Genomic DNA, 24,578 nt, shown 5'->3' on the forward strand with positions numbered 1-24,578 from the left:
CTTTTTACAAACACACAAACACACTATCACACCTTTGCAGAATCTCTAAAGGGCTTCTGACTTCGTGTCCTTTTTTAAACACACATACACACTGTTGCAGAATCTTTATAGGGCTTCTGCGTTCGTGTCATTTTTAAACAAACACACAAACACACACTCACACTCGTACCATTGGAGAATCTCTGGAGGGCTTCTGACGTTGTGTCCTTTTTACACACACACACTCCCACCCTTGCAGAATCTCTGGAGGACTTCTGACGTCATGTCCTTTTTACGCACACGTACACACACACACACACAAACCGTTGAAGAATATCTGGAGGGCTTGACTTCGTGCCCTTTTTACACACACACACAACTTTGCTGAATCTCTGGAGGGCTTCTGACTTCATGTCCACTTTACACACACACAATCACCCTTGCAGAATCGCTAGAGGGCTTCTGATTTTGTTTCCTTTATACACACAAACATATACGCACCCTTGAGAAATCTATGGAGCGCTTCTGACTTCGTTTCCCTTTTACACACAACACACACACTAACACTCATAGCCTTGCAGATTCGCTAGAGGGCTTCTGCTTGGGTTCTCTTAAACCACATACAAATACACGCACCCTTGCAGAATCTCTGGAGGGCTTCTGATTTGGTGTCCTTTTTACACACACACACACACGCACACACACACACATACCATTTCAGAATCTTTACAAGGCTTCTGATTTTGTGTGCTTTTTACACAAACACACACACCCTTCCAGAATCTCTGGAGGGCTTCTGACTTCGTGTCCTTTTTACACACACACACTCACACCCTTGCAGAACTTTAGACTGCTTCTGATTTAGTGTCCTTTTTACACAAAAATACGCAAACACACACACACACACACACACCATGGGAGAATCTCTGGAGGGCTTCTGACTTCATGTCCTTTTTACAAACACACACACACACACACAAACACTTTTGAAGCACATCTAGAAGGCTTCCGGTTTCGTGTCCTTTTTACACACAAACACATACAAGCACCCTTGCAGAATCTCTGTAGGGCGTCCAATTTCATGTCCTCTTTACACACGCACACATAGACACAAACACCTGCAGAAACTCTGGAAAGTTTCTGACGTTTTCCATTTTACACACTAACGCTCATAACCTTGCAGAATCTCTGGAGAACTTCTGGCTTCATGTCCTTTACCCACATACACACACCCGCTTACAGAATCTCAAGAGGGGTTCTGTCTCCGTATCCTTTTTACACACACATACACGCGGTTCTGTCTCCGTATCTTTTTACACACACATACACGCACCCTTGCAGAATCTCTGGAGGGCTTCTGATTTGGTGTCCTTTTTACACACGCACACACACCCTGGCAGAAGCTCTGGAGGGTCTGACTTCGTGTTTTTTTAAACACACACTCACACACTTGCAGCATCTCTGGAGTGCATCTGACTAATTCTCCTTTTTACACACACACGCACACACACACACACATACCATTGCAGAATCTTTACAAGGCTTCTGATTTTGTGTCCTTTTTACACAAACACACGCACACACCCTTCCAGAAGCTCTGGAGGGCTTCTGACTTCGTGTCCTTTTTACACACACACACACACACACACACACACACACACACACACCCTGGCAGAAGCTCTGGAGGGTCTGAATTCGTGTCTTTTTTAAACACACACTCACACACTTGCAGCATCTCTGGAGTGCTTCTGAATTTTTCTCCTTTTTACACACACACGTGCACACACACACACACATACCATTGCAGAATCTTTACAAGGCTTCTGATTTTGTGTCCTTTTTACACAAACACACACACACCCTTGCAGATACTCTGGAGGGCTTCTGACTTCGTGTCCTTTTTACACACACACACTCACACCCTTGCAGAACTTTAGACGGCTTCTGATTTAGTGTCCTTTTTACACAAACACACGCGCGCACACACACACACACACCATGGGAAAATCTCTGGAGGCCTTCTGACTTCACGTCCTTTTTACACAAACACACACACACACACACAAACTCTCTTGAAGCATCTCTAGAAGGCTTCCGGTTTCGTGTCGTTTTTACACACAAACACATACGCACACCCTTGCAGAATCTCCGTAGGGCGTCCAATTTCTTGTCCTTTTTACACACACACACACATCGACACAAACACCTGCAGAAACTCTGGAAAGCTTCTGACGTTTTCCGTTTTACACACAAACACAGACACACTAACGCTCATAACCTTGCAGAATCTCTGGAGAACTTCTGGCTTCATGTCCTTTACCCCCCCACACACACCCGCTTACAGAATCTCAAGAGGGCTTCTTATTTTGAGTACTTTTTAAACACACACACTCACACACACTCATACCCTTCCATAATCTCTAGAGGGGTTCTGTCTCCGTATCCTTTTTACAAACACACACACACACAACCTTGCTGAATCTCCGGAGGGCTTCTGACGTCATGTCCACTTTACACACACACACACACTTGCAGAATCGTTAGAGGGCTTCTGATTTTGTTTCCTTTTTACACACACACATACACGCACCCTTGAGAAATCTTTGGAGGGCTTCTGACTTCGTTTCCCTTTTACACACAACACACACACACACTCATAACCTTGCAGATTCGCTTGAGGGCTTCTGCTTGGGTCCTCTTAAACCACATACACATACACGCACCCTTGCAGAATCTCTGGAGGGCTTCTGATTTGGTGTCCTTTTTACACACGCACACACACACACACCCTGGCAGAAGCTCTGGAGGGTCTGACTTCGTGTCTTTTTTAAACACACACTCACACACTTGCAGCATCTCTGGAGTGCTTCTGACTTCTCCTTTTTACACACACACGCGCACACACACACATACCATTGCAGAATCTTTACAAGGCTTCTGATTTTGTGTCCTTTTTACACAAACACACGCACACCCTTGCAGAAACTCTGGAGGGCTTCTGACTTTTTGTCCTTTTTACAAACACAAACTCACACCCTTGCAGAACTTTAGACGGCTTCTGATTTAGTGTCCTTTTTATACAAACACACACACACACACCATGGGAGAATCTCTGGAGGGCTTCTGACTTCATGTCCTTTTTACTAACACACACGCACTCTCTCTCACACACACACACGCACACCATGGGAAAATCTCTAGAGGGCTTCTGACTTTGTTTCCTTTTTACTCACACATTCATGCCCTTGCAGAATCTGTGGAGGTTTTCTGACTTCATGTACTTTTTACAAACACACACGCGCACACACACACACATACCCTTGCAGAATCTTTACAAGGCTTCTGATTTTGTGTCCTTTTTACACACACACACACACACACACACACTCACACCCTTGCAGAACTTTAAAGGGCTTCTGATTTAGTGTCCTTTTTACACAAACACATGCACATACACACACACACACCATGGGAGAATCTCTAGAGGGGTTCTGACTTCGTTTCTTTTTACACACACATACATTCACCCTAGCAGTAAATGTGGAGGGGTTCTGCCTTCGTGTCCTTTTTATACACAAACACACACACACACACTCATATCCTTGCAGAATCTCTACAGGGCTTCTGACTTCGTGTCCTTTTTACACACACACCCTTGAAGAATCTCTGGAGGGCTTCTGACTTCGTGTCCTTTTACCCACTCACATATACACACACACACACAAACACACACACACACACCCTTACAGAATCCCTGGAGGGCTTCTGAATTCGTGACCTTTTCACACACACACACACACACACACACTCGTACCCTTGCAGAATCTCTGAAGTGCTTGTGACTTCATGTTTTTACACACAAACACACCCTTGCAGAATCTCTAGAGAGCTTCTGACTTCGTGTTCTATTTATTAACACACACGCACACTCACACTTATACTCTTGCAGAATCTCTAGAGGGTTTCTGACTTCGTGTCCTTTTTACACACACACACACACACTCACACCCTTGCTGAATCTCTGGAAGGCTTCTGTCATCATTTCCTCTTTACACACACACACACACACACTTGCTGAAACCCTGGAGGGCTTCTGATTTTGTTTCCTTTTTACACACACACACAAACACACACACACACATACACCCACCGTTGAGAAATCTCTGGAGGGCTTCTGACTTCGGGTCGCTTTTGCGCACAACACACACACTCACACTCGTAACCTTGCAGAATCGCTAGAGGGCTTCTGACTTTGGGTCCTTTTAAACCATATACACATACACAAACCCTTGCAGAATCTCTGGAGGGCTTCTGATATGGTGTCCTTTACACACACACACACACTTGAAGAATCTCTGGAGAGCTTCTGATTTAGTGTCCTTTTTACACACACACACACACACACACACACTCACACCCTTGCAGAATCTGTAAATGGCATCTGACTTCGTATCCTTTTTACACACACACAAACACACACATATACACACCCTTGCAGAAGCTCTGGAGGCCTTCTGACTTCGTGTCCTTTTTAAACACACACACTCACACACTTGCAGCATCTCTTGAGGGCTTCTGACATCCCCTTTTTACACTCACACACACACGCATACACACACACCGTTGCAGAATCTTTACACGGCTTCTGATTTGGTGTCCTTTTTACACAAACACACACACACTCATATCCTTGCAGAATCTCTGGAGGGCTTCTGACTTCATGTCATTTTAACACACACACACACACACACACACACACAAATATACCTTTGCAGAATCTCTAGAGGGCTTCTGACTTCATGTCCTCTTTACACACAAAAAAACACAAATCACACCCTTGCAGAATCTCTGGAGGGCTTATGAATTAGTGTACTTTTTACAAACACACAAACACACACTCACACCTTAGCAGAATCTCTAAAGGGCTTCTGACTTCGTGTCCTTTTTTAAACACACATACACACTGTTGCAGAATCTTTATAGGGCTTCTGCGTTCGTGTCCTTTTTAAACAAACACACAAACACACGCTCACACTCGTACCATTGGAGAATCTCTGGAGGGCTTCTGACGTTGTGTCCTTATTACACACACACACTCCCACCCTTGCAGAATCTCTGGAGGACTTCTGACGTCATGTCCTTTTTACGCACACGTACACACACACACACACAAACCGTTGAAGAATATCTGGAGGGCTTGACTTCGTGCCCTTTTTACACACACACACAACTTTGCTGAATCTCTGGAGGGCTTCTGACTTCATGTCCACTTTACACACACACAATCACCCTTGCAGAATCGCTAGAGGGCTTCTGATTTTGTTTCCTTTATACACACAAACATATACGCACCCTTGAGAAATCTATGGAGCGCTTCTGACTTCGTTTCCCTTTTACACACAACACACACACACACACTAACACTCATAGCCTTGCAGATTCGCTAGAGGGCTTCTGCTTGGGTTCTCTTAAACCACATACAAATACACGCACCCTTGCAGAATCTCTGGAGGGCTTCTGATTTGGTGTCCTTTTTACACACACACACACACACACACACACAAACCCTGGCAGAAGCTCTGGAGGGTCTGACTTCGTGTCTTTTTTAAACACACACTCACACACTTGCAGCATCTCTGGAGTGCTTCTGAGTTTTTCTCCTTTGTACACACACACGCGCACACACACACTCATACCATTGCAGAATCTTTACAAGGCTTCTGATTTTGTGTCCTTTTTACACAAACACACACACACCTTGCAGAAACCCTGGAGGGCTTCTGACTTCGTGTCCTTTTTACACACACACACTCACACCCTTGCAGAACTTTAGAGGGCTTCAGATTTAGTGTCCTTTTTACAAAAACACACGCGCACACACACCATGGGAGAATCTCTAGAGGGCTTCTGACTTCGTTTCCTTTTTACACACACATTCAAACCTTTGCAGAATCTCTGGAGGGCTTCTGATTTCATGTCCTTTTTACAAACACACACACACACACAAACACTCTTGAAGCGTCTCTAGAAGGCTTCCGGTTTCGTGTCCTTTTTACACACAAACACATACACGCACCCTTGCAGAATCTCTGTAGCGCGTCCAATTTCATGTCCTTTTTACACACACACACAAAGACAAAACCACCTGCAGAAACTCTGGAAAGCTTCTGACTTTTTCCATTTTACACACAAACACAGACACACTAACGCTCATAACCTTGCAGAATCTCTGGAGAACATCTGGCTTCATGTCCTTTACTCACACACACACACCCGCTTACAGAATCTCAAGAGGGCTTCTGATTTTGTGTACTTTTTACACACACACACTCATACCCTTCCATAATCTCTAGAGGGGTTCTGTCTCCGTATCCTTTTTACACACACATACATGCACCCTTGCAGAATCTCTGGAGGGCTTGTGATTTGGTGTCCTTTTTACACACACACACACACACACACACCCTGGCAGAAGCTCTGGAGGGTCTGACTTCGTGTCTTTTTTAAACACACACTCACACACTTGCAGCATCTCTGGAGTGCTTCTGACTTCCTCTCTTTTTTACACACACATGCGCACACACATACATACCATTGCAGAATCTTTACAAGGCTTCTGATTTTGTGTCCTTTTTACACAAACACGCGCACACTTCCAGAAACTCTGGAGGGCTTCTGACTTCGTGTCCTTTTTACACACACACACACACACAGACACACACACACCCTGGCAGAAGCTCTGGAGGGTCTGACTTCGTGTCTTTTTAAACACACACTCACACACTTGCAGCATCTCTGGAGTGCTTCTGACTTTTTCTCCTTTTTACACACACACGCGCACACACACACACACATACCATTTCAGAAGCTTTACAAGGCTTCTGATTTTGTGTCCTTTTTACACAAACACACACACCCTTCCAGAATCTCTGGAGGGCTTCTGACTTCGTGTCCTTTTTACACACACACACTCACACCCTTGCAGAACTTTAGACGGCTTCTGATTTAGTGTCCTTTTTACACAAAAATACGCAAACACACACACACACACACACACCATGGGAGAATCTCTGGAGGGCTTCTGACTTCATGTCCTTTTTACATACACACACACACACACACACACAAACACTTTTGAAGCATCTCTATAAGGCTTCCGGTTTCATGTCCTTTTTACACACAAGCACATACACGCACCCTTGCAGAATCTCTGTAGGGCATCCAATTTCATGTCCTTTTTACACACAAACACATAGAAAAAAAAACCTGCAGAAACTCTTGAAAGCTTCTGACTTTTTCCATTTTACACACAAACACAGACGCACTAACGCTCATAACCTTGCAGAATCTCTGGAGAACTTCTGGCTTCATGTCCTTTACCCACACACACACACCTGCTTACAGAATCTCAAGAGGGCTTCTGATTTTGTGTACTTTTTACACACACACACTCATACCCTTCCATAATCTCTAGAGGGGTTCTCTCTCCGTATCCTTTTTACACACACACACACACACACACACACACACACACACACACAAACCTTGCTGAATCTCTGGAGGTCTTCTGAATTCATGTCCACTTTACACACACACATCCTTGCAGAATCGCTAGTGGGCTTCTGATTTTGTTTCCTTTTTACACACACACATACACGCACCCTTGAGAAATCTTTGGAGGGCTTCTGACTTCGTTTCCCTTTTACACACAACACACACACACTCATAACCTTGCAGATTCGCTTGAGGGCTTCTGCTTGGGTCCTCTTAAACCACATACACATACACGCACCCTTGCAGAATCTCTGGAGGGCTTCTGATTTGGTGTCCTTTTTACACACGCACACACACACACACACCCTGGCAGAAGCTCTGGAGGGTCTGACTTCGTGTCTTTTTTAAACACACACTCACACACTTGCAGCATCTCTGGAGTGCTTCTGACTTCTTCTCCTTTTTACACACACACGCGCACACACACACACACATACCATTGCAGAATCTTTACAAGGCTTCTGATTTTGTGTCCTTTTTACACAAACACACACACACTTCCAGAAACTCTGGAGGGCTTCTGACTTCGTGTCCTTTTTACACACACACACACACACACACAAACCCTGGCAGAAGCTCTGGAGGGTCTGACTTCGTGTCTTTTTTAAACACACACTCACACACTTGCAGCATCTCTGGAGTGCTTCTCACTTTTTCTCCTTTTTACACACACACGCGCACACACACACACACATACCATTTCAGAATCTTTACAAGGCTTCTGATTTTGTGTCCTTTTTACACAAACACACACACCCTTGCAGAATCTCTGGAGGGCTTCTGATTTCGTGTCCTTTTTACACACACACACTCACACCCTTGCAGAACTTTAGATGGCTTCTGATTTAGTGTCCTTTTTACACAAAAACACGGGCGCACACACACACACACACCATGGGAGAATCTCTGGAGGGCTTCTGACTTCATGTCCTTTTTACAAACACACACACACACACACACAAACACTCTTCAAGAATCTCTAGAAGGCTTCTGATTTAGTGTCCTTTTTACACACAAACACATACACGCACCCTTGCAGAATCTCTGTAGGGCATCCAATTTCATGTCCTTTTACACACAAACACATAGACAAAAAAACCTGCAGAAACTCTTGAAAGCTTCTGACTTTTTCCATTTTACACACAAACACAGACGCACTAACGCTCATAACCTTGCAGAATCTCTGGAGAACTTCTGGCTTCATGTCCTTTACCCACACACACACACCCGCTTACAGAATCTCAAGAGGGCTTCTGATTTTGTGTACTTTTTACACACACACACTCATACCCTTCCATAATCTCTAGAGGGGTTCTGTCTCCGTATCCTTTTTACACACACACACACACACAAACCTTGCTGAATCTCTGGAGGTCTTATGACTTCATGTCCACTTTACACACACACATCCTTGCAGAATCGCTAGAGGGCTTCTGATTTTGTTTCCTTTTTACACACACACATACACGCACCCTTGAGAAATCTTTGGAGGGCTTCTGACTTCGTTTCCCTTTTACACACAACACACACACACTCATAACCTTGCAGATTCGCTTGAGGGCTTCTGCTTGGGTCCTCTTAAAACACATACACATACACGCACCCTTGGAGAATCTCTGGAGGGCTTCTGATTTGGTGTCCTTTTTACACACGCACACACACACACACACCCTGGCAGAAGCTCTGGAGGGTCTGACTTCGTGTCTTTTTTAAACACACACACACTTGCAGCATCTCTGGAGTGCTTCTTACTTCTTCTCCTTTTTACACATACACGCACACACACACACACACACACATACCATTGCAGAATCTTTACTAGGCTTCTGATTTTGTGTCCTTTTTACGCAAACACACACACACCCTTCCAGAAACTCTGGAGGGCTTCTAACTTCGTGTTCTTTTTACTCACACACACATACACCCTGGCAGAAGCTCTGGAGGGTCTGACTTCGTGTCTTTTTAAACACACACTCACACACTTGCAGCATCTTTGGAGTGCTTCTGACTTTTTCTCCTTATTACACACACACGCGCACACACACACACATACCATTGTAGAATCTTTACAAGGCTTCTGATGTTGTGTCCTTTTCACAAAAACACACACACACCCTTCCACAATCTCTGGAGGGCTTCTGACTACGTGTCCTTTTTACACACACACACTCACACCCTTGCAGAACGTTAGACGGCTTCTGAATTAGTGTCCTTTTTACACAAAAACACGCGCACACACACACATACACACACACCATGGGAGAATCTCTGGGGGGCATTTGACTTCATGTCCTTTTTACAAACACACACACACATACACCCTGGCAGAACCTCTGGAGGGTCTGACTTCGTGTCTTTTTAAAACACACACTCACACACTTGCAGCATCTCTGGAGTGCTTCTGACTTTTTCTCCTTTTTACACATACACGCGCACACACACACAAACCCTGGCAGAAGCTCTGGAGGGTCTGACTTCGTGTCTTTTTTAAACACACACTCACACACTTGCAGCATCTCTGGAGTGCTTCTGACTTTTTCTCCTTTTTACACACACGCGCGCACACACACAAACACATACCATTTCAGAACCTTTACAAGGCTTCTGATTTTGTGTCCTTTTTACACAAACACACACACCCTTCCAGAATCTCTGGAGGGCTTCTGACTTCGTGTCCTTTTTACACACACACACTCACACCCTTGCAGAACTTTAGACGGCTTCTGATTTAGTGTCCTTTTTACACAAAAACACGCGCGCGCACACACACACCATGGGAGAATCTCTGGAGGGCTTCTGACTTCATGTCCTTTTTACAAACACACACACACACACACACAAACACTTTTGAAGCATCTCTATAAGGCTTCCGGTTTCATGTCCTTTTTACACACAAGCACATACACGCACCCTTGCAGAATCTCTGTAGGGCATCCAATTTCATGTCCTTTTTACACACAAACACATAGACCAAAAAACCTGCAGAAACTCTTGAAAGCTTCTGACTTTTTCCATTTTACACACAAACACAGACGCACTAACGCTCATAACCTTGCAGAATCTCTGGTGAACTTCTGGCTTCATGTCCTTTACCCACACACACACACCCGCTTACAGAATCTCAAGAGGGCTTCTGATTTTGTGTACTTTTTACACACACACACTCATACCCTTCCATAATCTCTAGAGGGGTTCTCTCTCCGTATCCTTTTTACACACACACACACACACACAAACCTTGCTGAATCTCTGGAGGTCTTCTGAATTCATGTCCACTTTACACACACACATCCTTGCAGAATCGCTAGAGGGCTTCTGATTTTGTTTCCTTTTTACACACACACATACACGCACCCTTGAGAAATCTTTGGAGGGCTTCTGACTTCGTTTCCCTTTTACACACAACACACACACACTCATAACCTTGCAGATTCGCTTGAGGGCTTCTGCTTGGGTCCTCTTAAAACACATACACATACACGCACCCTTGCAGAATCTCTGGAGGGCTTCTGATTTGGTGCCCTTTTTACACACGCACACACACACACACACACTGGCAGGAGCTCTGGAGGGTCTGACTTCGTGTCTTTTTTAAACACACACACACTTGCAGCATCTCTGGAGTGCTTCTGACTTCTTCTCCTTTTTACACATACACGCACACACACACACACACACACATACCATTGCAGAATCTTTACTAGGCTTCTGATTTTGTGTCCTTTTTACACAAACACACACACACCCTTCCAGAAACTCTGGAGGGCTTCTAACTTCGTGTCATTTTTACACACACACACACACACACACACACACATACACCCTGGCAGAAGCTCTGGAGTGTCTGACTTCGTGTCTTTTTAAACACACACTCACACACTTGCAGCATCTCTGGAGTGCTTCTGACTTTTTCTCCTTTTTACACACACACGCGCACACACACACACACACATACCATTGTAGAATCTTTACAAGGCTTCTGATTTTGTGTCCTTTTCACACAAACACACACACCCTTCCAGAATCTCTGGAGGGCTTCTGACTACGTGTCCTTTTTACACACACACACTCACACCCTTGCAGAACTTTAGACGGCTTCTGAATTAGTGTCCTTTTTACACAAAAACACGCACACACACACATACACACACACCATGGGAGAATCTCTGGGGGGCATCTGACGTCATGTCCTTTTTACAAACACACACACACACAAACACTCTTGAAGCGTCTCTAGAAGGCTTCCGGTTTCGTGTCCTTTTTACACACAATCACATACACGCACCCTTGCAGAATCTCTGTAGCGCGTCCAATTTCATGTCCTTTTTACACACACACACAAAGACGAAACCACCTGCAGAAACTCTGGAAAGCTTCTGACTGTTTCCATTTTACACACAAACACAGACACACTAACGCTCATAACCTTGCAGAATCTCTGGAGAACATCTGGCTTCATGTCCTTTACTCACACACACACACCCGCTTACAGAATCTCAAGAGCTTCTGATTTTGTGTACTTTTTACACACACACACTCATACCCTTCCATAATCTCTAGAGGGGTTCTGTCTCCGTATCCTTTTTACACACACATACATGCACCCTTGCAGAATCTCTGGAGGGCTTCTGATTTGGTGTCCTTTTTACACACACACACACACACACACACACACCTTGGCAGAACCTCTGGAGGGTCTGACTTCGTGTCTTTTTTAAACACACACTCACACACTTGCAGCATCTCTGGAGTGCTTCTGACTACTTCTCCTTTTTACACACACACGCGCACAGACACACACATACCATTGCAGAATCTTTACAAGGCTTCTGATTTTGTGTCCTTTTTACACAAACACACACACACTTCCAGAAACTCTGGAGGGCTTTTGACTTCGTGTCCTTTTTACACACACACACACACACACAGACACACACACACCCTGGCAGAAGCTCGGGAGGGTCTGACTTCGTGTCTTTTTAAACACACACTCACACACTTGCAGCATCTCTGGAGTGCTTCTGACTTTTTCTCCTTTTTACACACACACGCGCACGCACACACACACATACCATTGCAGAATCTTTACAAGGCTTCTGATTTTGTGTCCTTTTTACACAAACACACACACCCTTCCAGAAACTCTGGAGGGCTTCTGACTTCGTGTCCTTTTAACACACACACACTCACACCCTTGCAGAACTTTAGACGGCTTCTGATTTAGTGTCCTTTTTACACAAAAACACGAGCGCGCACACACACACCATGGGAGAATCTCTGGAGGGCTTCTGACTTCATGTCCTTTTTACAAACACACACACACACACACAAACACTTTTGAAGCATCTCTATAAGGCTCCCGGTTTCGTGTCCTATTTACACACAAGCACATACACGCACCCTTGCAGAATCTCTGTAGGGCATCCAATTTCATGTCCTTTTTACACACAAACACATAGACAAAAAAACCTGCAGAAACTCTTGAAAGCTTCTGACTTTTTCCATTTTACACACAAACACAGACGCACTAACGCTCATAACCTTGCAGAATCTCTGGAGAACTTCTGGCTTCATGTCCTTTACCCACACACACACACCCGCTTACAGAATCTCAAGAGGGCTTCTGATTTTGTGTACTTTTTACACACACACACTCACACACACTCATACCCTTCCATAATCTCTAGAAGGGTTCTGTCTCCGTATCCTTTTTACACACACACACACACACACAAACCTTGCTGAATCTCTGGAGGTCTTCTGACTTCATGTCCACTTTACACACACACATCCTTGCAGAATCGCTAGAGGGCTTCTGATTTTGTTTCCTTTTTACACACACACATACACGCACCCTTGAGAAATCTTTGGAGGGCTTCTGACTTCGTTTCCCTTTTACACACAACACACACACACTCATAACCTTGCAGATTCGCTTGAGGGCTTCTGCTTGGGTCCTCTTAAACCACATACACATACACGCACCCTTGCAGAATCTCTGGAGGGCTTCTGATTTGGTGTCCTTTTTACACACGCACACACACACACACCCTGGCAGGAGCTCTGGAGGGTCTGACTTCGTGTCTTTTTTAAACACACACACACTTGCAGCATCTCTGGAGTGCTTCTGACTTCTTCTCCTTTTTACACATACACGCACACACACACACACACATACCATTGCAGAATCTTTACTAGGCTTCTGATTTTGTGTCCTTTTTACACAAACACACACACACCCTTCCAGAAACTCTGGAGGGCTTCTAACTTCGTGTCATTTTTACACACACACACACACACACACACATACACTCTGGCAGAAGCTCTGGAGGGTCTGACTTCGTGTCTTTTTAAACACACACTCACACACTTGCAGCATCTCTGGAGTGCTTCTGACTTTTTCTCCTTTTTACACACACACGCGCACACACACACACACATACCATTGTAGAATCTTTACAAGGCTTCTGATTTTGTGTCCTTTTCACACAAACACACACACCCTTCGAGAATCTCTGGAGGGCTTCTGACTACGTGTCATTTTTACACACACAAACTCACACCCTTGCAGAACTTTAGACGGCTTCTGAATTAGTGTCCTTTTTACACAAAAACACGCGCACACACACACATACACACACACCATGGGAGAATCTCTGGGGGGCATCTGACTTCATGTCCTTTTTACAAACACACACACACAAACACTCTTGAAGCGTCTCTAGAAGGCTTCCGGTTTCGTGTCCTTTTTACACACAAACACATACACGCACCCTTGCAGAATCTCTGTAGCGCGTCCAATTTCATGTCCTTTTTACACACACACACAAAGACAAAACCACCTGCAGAAACTCTGGAAAGCTTCTGACTGTTTCCATTTTACACACAAACACAGACACACTAACGCTCATAACCTTGCAGAATCTCTGGAGAACATCTGGCTTCATGTCCTTTACTCACACACACACACCCGCTTACAGAATCTCAAGAGGGCTTCTGATTTTGTGTACTTTTTACACACACACACTCATACCCTTCCATAATCTCTAGAGAGGTTCTGTCTCCGTATCCTTTTTACACACACATACATGCACCCTTGCAGAATCTCTGGAGGGCTTCTGATTTGGTGTCCTTTTTACACACACACACACACACACACACACACACACCTTGGCAGAAGCTCTGGAGGGTCTTACTTCGTGTGTTTTTTAAACACACACTCACACACTTGCAGCATCTCTGGAGTGCTTCTGACTTCTTCTCCTTTTTACACACACACGCACACACACACACATACCATTGCAGAATGTTCACAAGGCTTCTGATTTTGTGTCCTTTTTACACAAACACACACACACTTCCAGAAACTCTGGAGGGCTTCTGACTTCGTGTCCTTTTTACACACACACACACACACACACACACACACAGACACACACACACCCTGGCAGAAGCTCTGGAGGGTCTGACTTCGTGTCTTTTTAAACACACACTCACACACTTGCAGCATCTCTGGAGTGCTTCTGACTTTTTCTCCTTTTTACACACACACGCGCACACACACACACACATACCATTGCAGAATCTTTACAAGGCTTCTGAATTAGTGTCCTTTTTACACAAACACACACACCCTTCCAGAATCTCTGGAGGGCTTCTGAATTCGTGTCCTTTTTACACACACACACGCACACCCTTGCAGAACTTTAGACGGCTTCTGATTTAGTGTCCTTTTTACACAAAAATACGCACGCACACACAGACACACCATGGGAGAATCTCTGGAGGGCTTCTGACTTCATGTCCTTTTTACAAACACACACACACACACACAAACACTTTTGAAGCATCTCTATAAGGCTTCCGGTTTCGTGTCCTTTTTACACACAAGCACATACACGCACCCTTGCAGAATCTCTGTAGGGCATCCAATTTCATGTCCTTTTTACACACAAACACGTAGACAAAAAAACATGCAGAAACTCTTGAAAGCTTCTGACTTTTTCCATTTTACACACAAACACAGACGCACTAACGCTCATAAACTTGCAGAATCTCTGGAGAACTTCTGGCTTCATGTCCTTTAACCACACACACACACCCGCTTACAGAATCTCAAGAGGGCTTCTGATTTTGTGTACTTTTTACACACACACACTCATACCCTTCCATAATCTCTAGAGCGGTTCTGTCTCCGTATCCTTTTTACACACACACACACACACACACACAAACCTTGCTGAGTCTCTGGAGGTCTTCTGACTTCATGTCCACTTTACACACACACGTCCTTGCAGAATCGCTTGAGGGCTTCTGATTGTGTTTCCTTTTTACACACACACATACACGCACCCTTGAGAAATCTTTGGAGGGCTTCTGACTTCGTTTCCCTTTTCCACACAACACACACACACTCATAACCTTGCAGATTCGCTTGAGGGCTTGTGCTTGGGTCCTCTTAAACCACATACACATACACGCACCCTTGCAGAATCTCTGGAGGGCGTCTAATTTGGTGTCCTTTTTACACACACACACACACACACACACACCCTGGCAGAAGCTCTGGAGGGTCTGACTTCGTGTCTTTTTTAAACACACACTCACACACTTGCAGCATCTCTGGAGTGCTTCTGACTTCTTCTCCTTTTTACACACACACGCGCACACACACACACATACCATTGCAGAATCTTTACAAGGCTTCTGATTTTGTGTCCTTTTTACACAAACACACACACACTTCCAGAAACTCTGGAGGGCTTCTGACTTCGTGTCCGTTTTACACACACACACACACACATACACCCTGGCAGAAGCTCTGGAGGGTCTGACTTCGTGTCTTTTTAAACACACACTCACACACTTGCAGCATCTCTGGAGTGCTTCTGACATTTTCTCCTTTTTACACACACACGCGGACACACACACACACATATCATTGTAGAATCTTTACAAGGCTTCTGATTTTGTGTCCTTTTCACACAAACACACACACCCTTCCAGAATCTCTGGAGGGCTTCTGACTACGTGTCCTTTTTACACACACAAACTCACACCCTTGCAGAACTTTAGACGGCTTCTGATTTAGTGTCCTTTTTACACAAAAACACGCACGCACACACATACACACACACCATGGGAGAATCTCTGGGGGGCATCTGACTTCATATCCTTTTTACAAACACACACACACAAACACTCTTGAAGCATCTCTAGAAGGCTTCCGGTTTCGTGTCCTTTTTACACACAAACACATACACGCACCCTTGCAGAATCTCTGTAGGGCGTCCAATTTCATGTCCTTTTTACACACACACACATAGACACAAACACCTGCAGAAACTCTTGAAAGCTTCTGACGTTTTCCATTTTACACACAAGCACAGACACACTAACGCTCATAACCTTGCAGAATCTCTGGAGAACTTCTGGCTTCATGTCCTTTACCCACACACACACACCCGCTTACAGAATCTCAAGAGGGCTTCTGATTTTGTGTACTATTTACACACACACAAACATACCCTTCCATAATCTCTACAGGGGTTCTGTCTCCGTATCCTTTTTACACACACACACACACACACACACACAGAAACCTTGCTGAATCTCTGGAGGGCTTCTGACTTCATGTCCACTTTACACACACACACCCTTGCAGAATCGCTAGAGGGCTTCTGATTTTGTTTCCTTTTTACACACACACATACACGCACCCTTGAGAAATCTTTGGAGGGCTTCTGACTTCGTTTCCCTTTTACACACAACACACACACACTCAGACCCTTGCAGATTCGCTTGAGGGCTTCTGCTTGGGTCCTCTTAAACCACATACACGCACCCTTGCAGAATCTCTGGAGGGCTTCTGATTTGGTGTCCTTTTTACACACGCACACACACACACACCCTGGCAGAAGCTCTGGAGGGTCTCACTTTGTGTCTTTTTTAAACACACACTCACACACTTGCAGCATCTCTGGAGTGCTTCTGACTTCTTCTCCTTTTAACACACACACGCGCACACACACACACACACACACATACCATTGCAGAATCTTTATAAGGCTTCTGATTTTGTGTCCTTTTTACACAAACACATGCACACCCTTGCAGAAACTCTGGAGGGCTTCTGACTTCGTGTTCTTTTTACACACACACACACACACACACTCACACCCTTGCAGAACTTTAGAGGGCTTCTGATTTAGTGTCCTTTTTACACAAACACATGCACACACACACACACACACACACACACCATGGGAGAATCTCTAGATGGCTTCTGACTTCGTTTCCTTTTTACACACACATACATGCACCCTTGCAGTATCTGTGTAGGGGTTCTGCCTTCTTGTCCTTTTTATACACAAACACACACACACACACTCATATCCTTGCAGAATCTCTACAGTGCTTCTGACTTCGTGTCCTTTTTACACACACACCCTTGAAGAATCTCTGGAGGGCTTCTGACTTCGTGTCCTTTTTACCCACTTACATACACCCACACACACAAACACAAACACACACACCCTTACAGAATCCCTGGAGGGCTTCTGAATTCGTGACCTTTTCACACACACACACACACACACACACACACACACACACTTACAGAATCCCTGGAGGGCTTCTGAATTCGTGACATTTTCACACACACACACACACAAACTCGTACCCTTGCAGAATCTCTGAAGTGCTTGTGACTTCATGTTTTTACACACAAACACACCCTTGCAGAATCTCTAGACAGCTTCTGACTTCGTGTTCTATTTATTAACACACACGCACACTCACACTTATACTCTTGCAGAATCTCTAGAGTGTTTCGGACTTCGTGTCCTTTTTACACACACTCACACCCTTGCTGAATCTCTGGAAGGCTTCTGTCATCATGTCCTCTTTACACACACACACACACTTGCTGAATCCCTGGAGGGCTTCTGATTTTGTTTCATTTTTACACACACACACAAACACACACACACATACACCCACCGTTGAGAAATCTCTGGAGGGCTTCTGACTTCGGGTCGCTTTTGCACACAACACACACACTCACACTCGTAACTTTGCAGAATCGATAGAGGGCTTCTGACTTTGGGTCCTTTTAAACCATATACACATACACAAACCCTTGCAGAATCTCTGGAGGGCTTCTGATTTGGTGTCCTTTACACACACACACACACCCTTGCAGAATCTCTGGAGAGCTTCTGATTTAGTGTCCTTTTTACACACACACACACACACACACACACACACTCACACCCTTGCAGAATCTGTAAAGGGCATCTGACTTCGTGTCCTTTTTACACACACACAAACACACATATACACACCCTTGCAGAAGCTCTGGAGGCCTTCTGACTTCGTGTCCTTTTTAAACACACACACTCACACACTTGCAGCATCTCTTGAGGGCTTCAAACATCCCCTTTTTACACTCACACACACACACACACACGCACACACACACACCGTTGCAGAACCTTTACACGGCTTCTGATTTGGTGTCCTTTTTACACACACACACTCATATCCTTGCAGAATCTCTGGAGGGCTTATGAATTCGAGTACTTTTTACAAACACACAAACACACACTCACACCTTTGCAGAATCTCTAAAGGGCTTCTGACTTCGTGTCCTTTTTTAAACACACATACACACTGTTGCAGAATCTTTATAGGGCTTCTGCGTTCGTGTCCTTTTTAAACAAAGACACAAACACACGCTCACACTCGTACCATTGGAGAATCTCTGGAGGGCTTCTGACGTTGTGTCCTTTTTACACACACGCACTCCCACCCTTGCAGAATCTCTGGAGGACTTCTGACGTCATGTCCTTTTAACGCACACGTACACACACACACACACACAAACCGTTGAAGAATATCTGGAGGGCTTGACTTCGTGCCCTTTTTACACACACACACAACTTTGTTGAATCTCTGGAGGGCTTCTGACCTCATGTCCACTTTACACACACACACACCCTTGCAGAATCGCTAGAGGGCTTCTGATTTTGTTTCCTTTATACACACAAACATACACGCACCCTTTAGATATCTTTGGAGCGCTTCTGACTTCGTTTCCCTTTTACACACAACACACACACACTAACACTCATAGCCTTGCTGATTCGCTAGAGGGCTTCTGCTTGGGTTCTCTTAAACCACATACACATACACGCACCCTTGCAGAATCTCTGGAGGGCTTCTGATTTGGTGTCCTTTTTACACACACACACACACACACACACACACACATACCCTGTCAGAAGCTCTGGAGGGTCTGACTTCGTGTCTTTTTAAACACACACTCACACACTTGCAGCATCTCTGGAGTACTTCTGACTTTTTCTCCTTTTTACACACACACGCGCACACACACACACACATACCATTGCAGAATCTTTACAAGGCTTCTGATTTTGTGTCCTTTTTACACAAAAACACACACCCTTCCAGAATCTCTGGAGGGCTTCTGAATTCGTGTCCTTTTTACACACACACACGCACACCCTTGCAGAACTTTAGACGGCTTCTGATTTAGTGTCCTTTTTACACAAAAATACGCACGCCCACACACACACACCATGGGAGAATCTCTGGAGGGCTTCTGACTTCATGTCCTTTTTACAAACACACACACACAAAAAAACACTTTTGAAGCATCTCTAGAAGGCTTCCGGTTTCGTGTCCTTTTTACACACAAACACATACACGCACCCTTGCAGAATCTTTGTAGGGCGTCCAATTTCATGTCCTTTTTACACACACACACACATAGACAAAAACACCTGCAGAAACTCTTGAAAGCTTGTGACGTTTTCCATTTTACACACAAACACAGACACACTAACGCTCATAACCTTGCAGAATCTCTGGAGAACTTCTTCTTCATGTCCTTTACCCACACACACACACCCGCTTACAGAATCTAAAGAGAGCTTCTGATTTTGTGTACTTTTTACACACACACACTCATACCCTTCCATAATCTCTAGAGGGGTTAAGTCTCCGTATTCTTTTTACACACAAACACACACACACACAAACCTTGCTGAATCTCTGGAGGTCTTCTGACTACATGTCCACTTTACACACACACATCCTTGCAGAATCGCTAGAGGGCTTCTGATTTTGTTTCCTTTTTACACACACACATACACGCACCCTTGAGAAATCTTTGGAGGGCTTCTGACTTCGTTTACCTTTTACACACAACACACACACACTCATAACCTTGCAGATTCGCTTGAGGGCTTCTGCTTGGGTCCTCTTAAACCACATACACATACACGCACCCTTGCAGAATCTCTGGAGGGCTTTTGATTTGGTGTCCTTTTTACACAAGCACACACACACACACACACACCCTGGCAGAAGCTCTGGAGGGTCTGACTTCGTGTCTTTTTTAAACACACACTCACACACTTGCAGCATCTCTGGAGTGCTTCTGACTTCTTCTCCTTTTTACACACACACGCGCACACACACACACATACCATTGCAGAATCTTTACAAGGCTTCTGATTTTGTGTCCTTTTTACACAAACACACACACACTTCCAGAAACTCTGGAGGGCTTCTGACTTCGTGTCCTTTTTACACACACACACACACACATACACCCTGGCAGAAGCTCTGGAGGGTCTGACTCCGTGTCTTTTTAAACACACACTCACACACTTGCAGCATCTCTGGAGTGCTTCTGACATTTTCTCCTTTTTACACACACACGCGCACACACACACACACATATCATTGTAGAATCTTTACAAGGCTTCTGATTTTGTGTCCTTTTCACACAAACACACACACCCTTCCAGAATCTCTGAAGGGCTTCTGACTACGTGTCCTTTTTACACACACAAACTCACACCCTTGCAGAACTTTAGACGGCTTCTGATTTAGTGTCCTTTTTACACAAAAACACGCACACACACACATACACACACACCATGGGAGAATCTCTGGGGGGCATCTGACTTCATATCCTTTTTACAAACACACACACACAAACACTCTTGAAGCATCTCTAGAAGACTTCCGGTTTCGTGTCCTTTTTACACACAAACACATACACGCACCCTTGCAGAATCTCTGTAGGGCGTCCAATTTCATGTCCTTTTTACACACACACACATAGACACAAACACCTGCAGAAACTCTTGAAAGCTTCTGACGTTTTCCATTTTACACACAAACACAGACACACTAACGCTCATAACCTTGCAGAATCTCTAGAGAACTTCTGGCTTCATGTCCTTTACCCACACACACACACCCGCTTACAGAATCTCAAGAGGGCTTCTGATTTTGTGTACTTTTTACACACACACAAACATACCCTTCCATAATCTCTACAGGGGTTCTGTCTCCGTATCCTTTTTACACACACACACACACACAGAAACCTTGCTGAATCTCTGGAGGGCTTCTGACTTCATGTCCACTTTACACACACACACCCTTGCAGAATCGCTAGAGGGCTTCTGATTTTGTTTCCTTTTTACACACACACATACACGCACCCTTGAGAAATCTTTGGAGGGCTTCTGACTTCGTTTCCCTTTTACACACAACACACACACACTCAGACCCTTGCAGATTCGCTTGAGGGCTTCTGCTTGGGTCCTCTTAAACCACATACACGCATCCTTGCAGAATCTCTGGAGGGCTTCTGATTTGGTGTCCTTTTTACACACGCACACACACACACACCCTGGCAGAAGCTCTGGAGGGTCTCACTTTGTGTCCTTTTTAAACACACACTCACACACTTGCAGCATCTCTGGAGTGCTTCTGACTTCTTCTCCTTTTAACACACACACGCGCACACACACACACATACCATTGCAGAATCTTTATAAGGCTTCTGATTTTGTGTCCTTTTTACACAAACACATGCACACCCTTGCAGAAACTCTGGAGGGCTTCTGACTTCGTGTTCTTTTTACACACACACACTCACACCCTTGCAGAACTTTAGAGGGCTTCTGATTTAGTGTCCTTTTTACACAAACACATGCACACACACACACACACACACACCATGGGAGAATCTCTAGATGGCTTCTGACTTCGTTTCCTTTTTACACACATATACATGCACCCTTGCAGTATCTGTGTAGGGGTTCTGCCTTCTTGTCCTTTTTATACACAAACACACACACACACACACTCATATCCTTGCAGAATCTCTACAGTGCTTCTGACTTCGTGTCCTTTTTACACACACACCCTTGAAGAATCTCTGGAGGGCTTCTGACTTCGTGTCCTTTTTACCCACTTACATACACCCACACACACAAACACAAACACACACACCCTTACAGAATCCCTGGAGGGCTTCTGAATTCGTGACCTTTTCACACACACACACACACACACACACACCCTTACAGAATCCCTGGAGGGCTTCTGAATTCGTGACCTTTTCACACACACACACACACACCCGTACCCTTGCAGAATCTCTGAAGTGCTTGTGACTTCATGTTTTTACACACAAACACACCCTTGCAGAATCTCTAGACAGCTTCTGACTTCGTGTTCTATTTATTAACACACACGCACACTCACACTTATACTCTTGCAGAATCTCTAGAGTGTTTCTGACTTCGTGTCCTTTTTACACACACACACACACTCACACCCTTGCTGAATCTCTGGAAGGCTTCTGTCATCATGTCCTCTTTACACACACACACACATTGCTGAATCCCTGGAGGGCTTCTGATTTTGTTTCATTTTTACACACACACACAAACACACACACACATACACCCACCGTTGAGAAATCTATGGAGGGCTTCTGACTTCGGGTCGCTTTTGCACACAACACACACACTCACACTCGTAACCTTGCAGAATCGCTAGAGGGCTTCTGACTTTGGGTCCTTTTAAACCATATACACATACACAAACCCTTGCAGAATCTCTGGAGGGCTTCTGATTTGGTGTCCTTTACACACACACACACCCTTGCAGAATCTCTGGAGAGCTTCTGATTTAGTGTCCTTTTTACACACACACACACACACACACACTCACACCCTTGCAGAATCTGTAAAGGGCATCTGACTTCGTGTCCTTTTTACACACACACAAACACACACATATACACACCCTTGCAGAAGCTCTGGAGGCCTTCTGACTTCGTGTCCTTTTTAAACACACACACTCACACACTTGCAGCATCTCTTGAGGGCTTCAAACATCCCCTTTTTACACTCACACACACACACACACGCACACACACACACCGTTGCAGAACCTTTACACGGCTTCTGATTTGGTGTCCTTTTTACACACACACACTCATATCCTTGCAGAATCTCTGGAGGGCTTATGAATTCGAGTACTTTTTACAAACACACAAACACACACTCACACCTTTGCAGAATCTCTAAAGGGCTTCTGACTTCGTGTCCTTTTTTAAACACACATACACACTGTTGCAGAATCTTTATAGGGCTTCTGCGTTCGTGTCCTTTTTAAACAAAGACACAAACACACGCTCACACTCGTACCATTGGAGAATCTCTGGAGGGCTTCTGACGTTGTGTCCTTTTTAAACACACGCACTCCCACCCTTGCAGAATCTCTGGAGGACTTCTGACGTCATGTCCTTTTTACGCACACGTACACACACACACACACAAACCGTTGAAGAATATCTGGAGGGCTTGACTTCGTGCCCTTTTTACACACACACACAACTTTGCTGAATCTCTGGAGGGCTTCTGACGTCATGTCCACTTTACACACACACACACCCTTGCAGAATCGCTAGAGGGCTTCTGATTTTGTTTCCTTTATACACACAAACATACACGCACTCTTTAGATATCTTTGGAGCGCTTCTGACTTCGTTTCCCTTTTACACACAACACACACACACTAACACTCATAGCCTTGCAGATTCGCTAGAGGGCTTCTGCTTGGGTTCTCTTAAACCACATACACATACACGCACCCTTGCAGAATCTCTGGAGGGCTTCTGATTTGGTGTCCTTTTTACACACACACAC

This window comes from Tenrec ecaudatus, chromosome 14 (genome assembly GCF_050624435.1).
Source record: "Tenrec ecaudatus isolate mTenEca1 chromosome 14, mTenEca1.hap1, whole genome shotgun sequence".
Taxonomy (NCBI): Eukaryota; Metazoa; Chordata; class Mammalia; order Afrosoricida; family Tenrecidae; genus Tenrec; species Tenrec ecaudatus.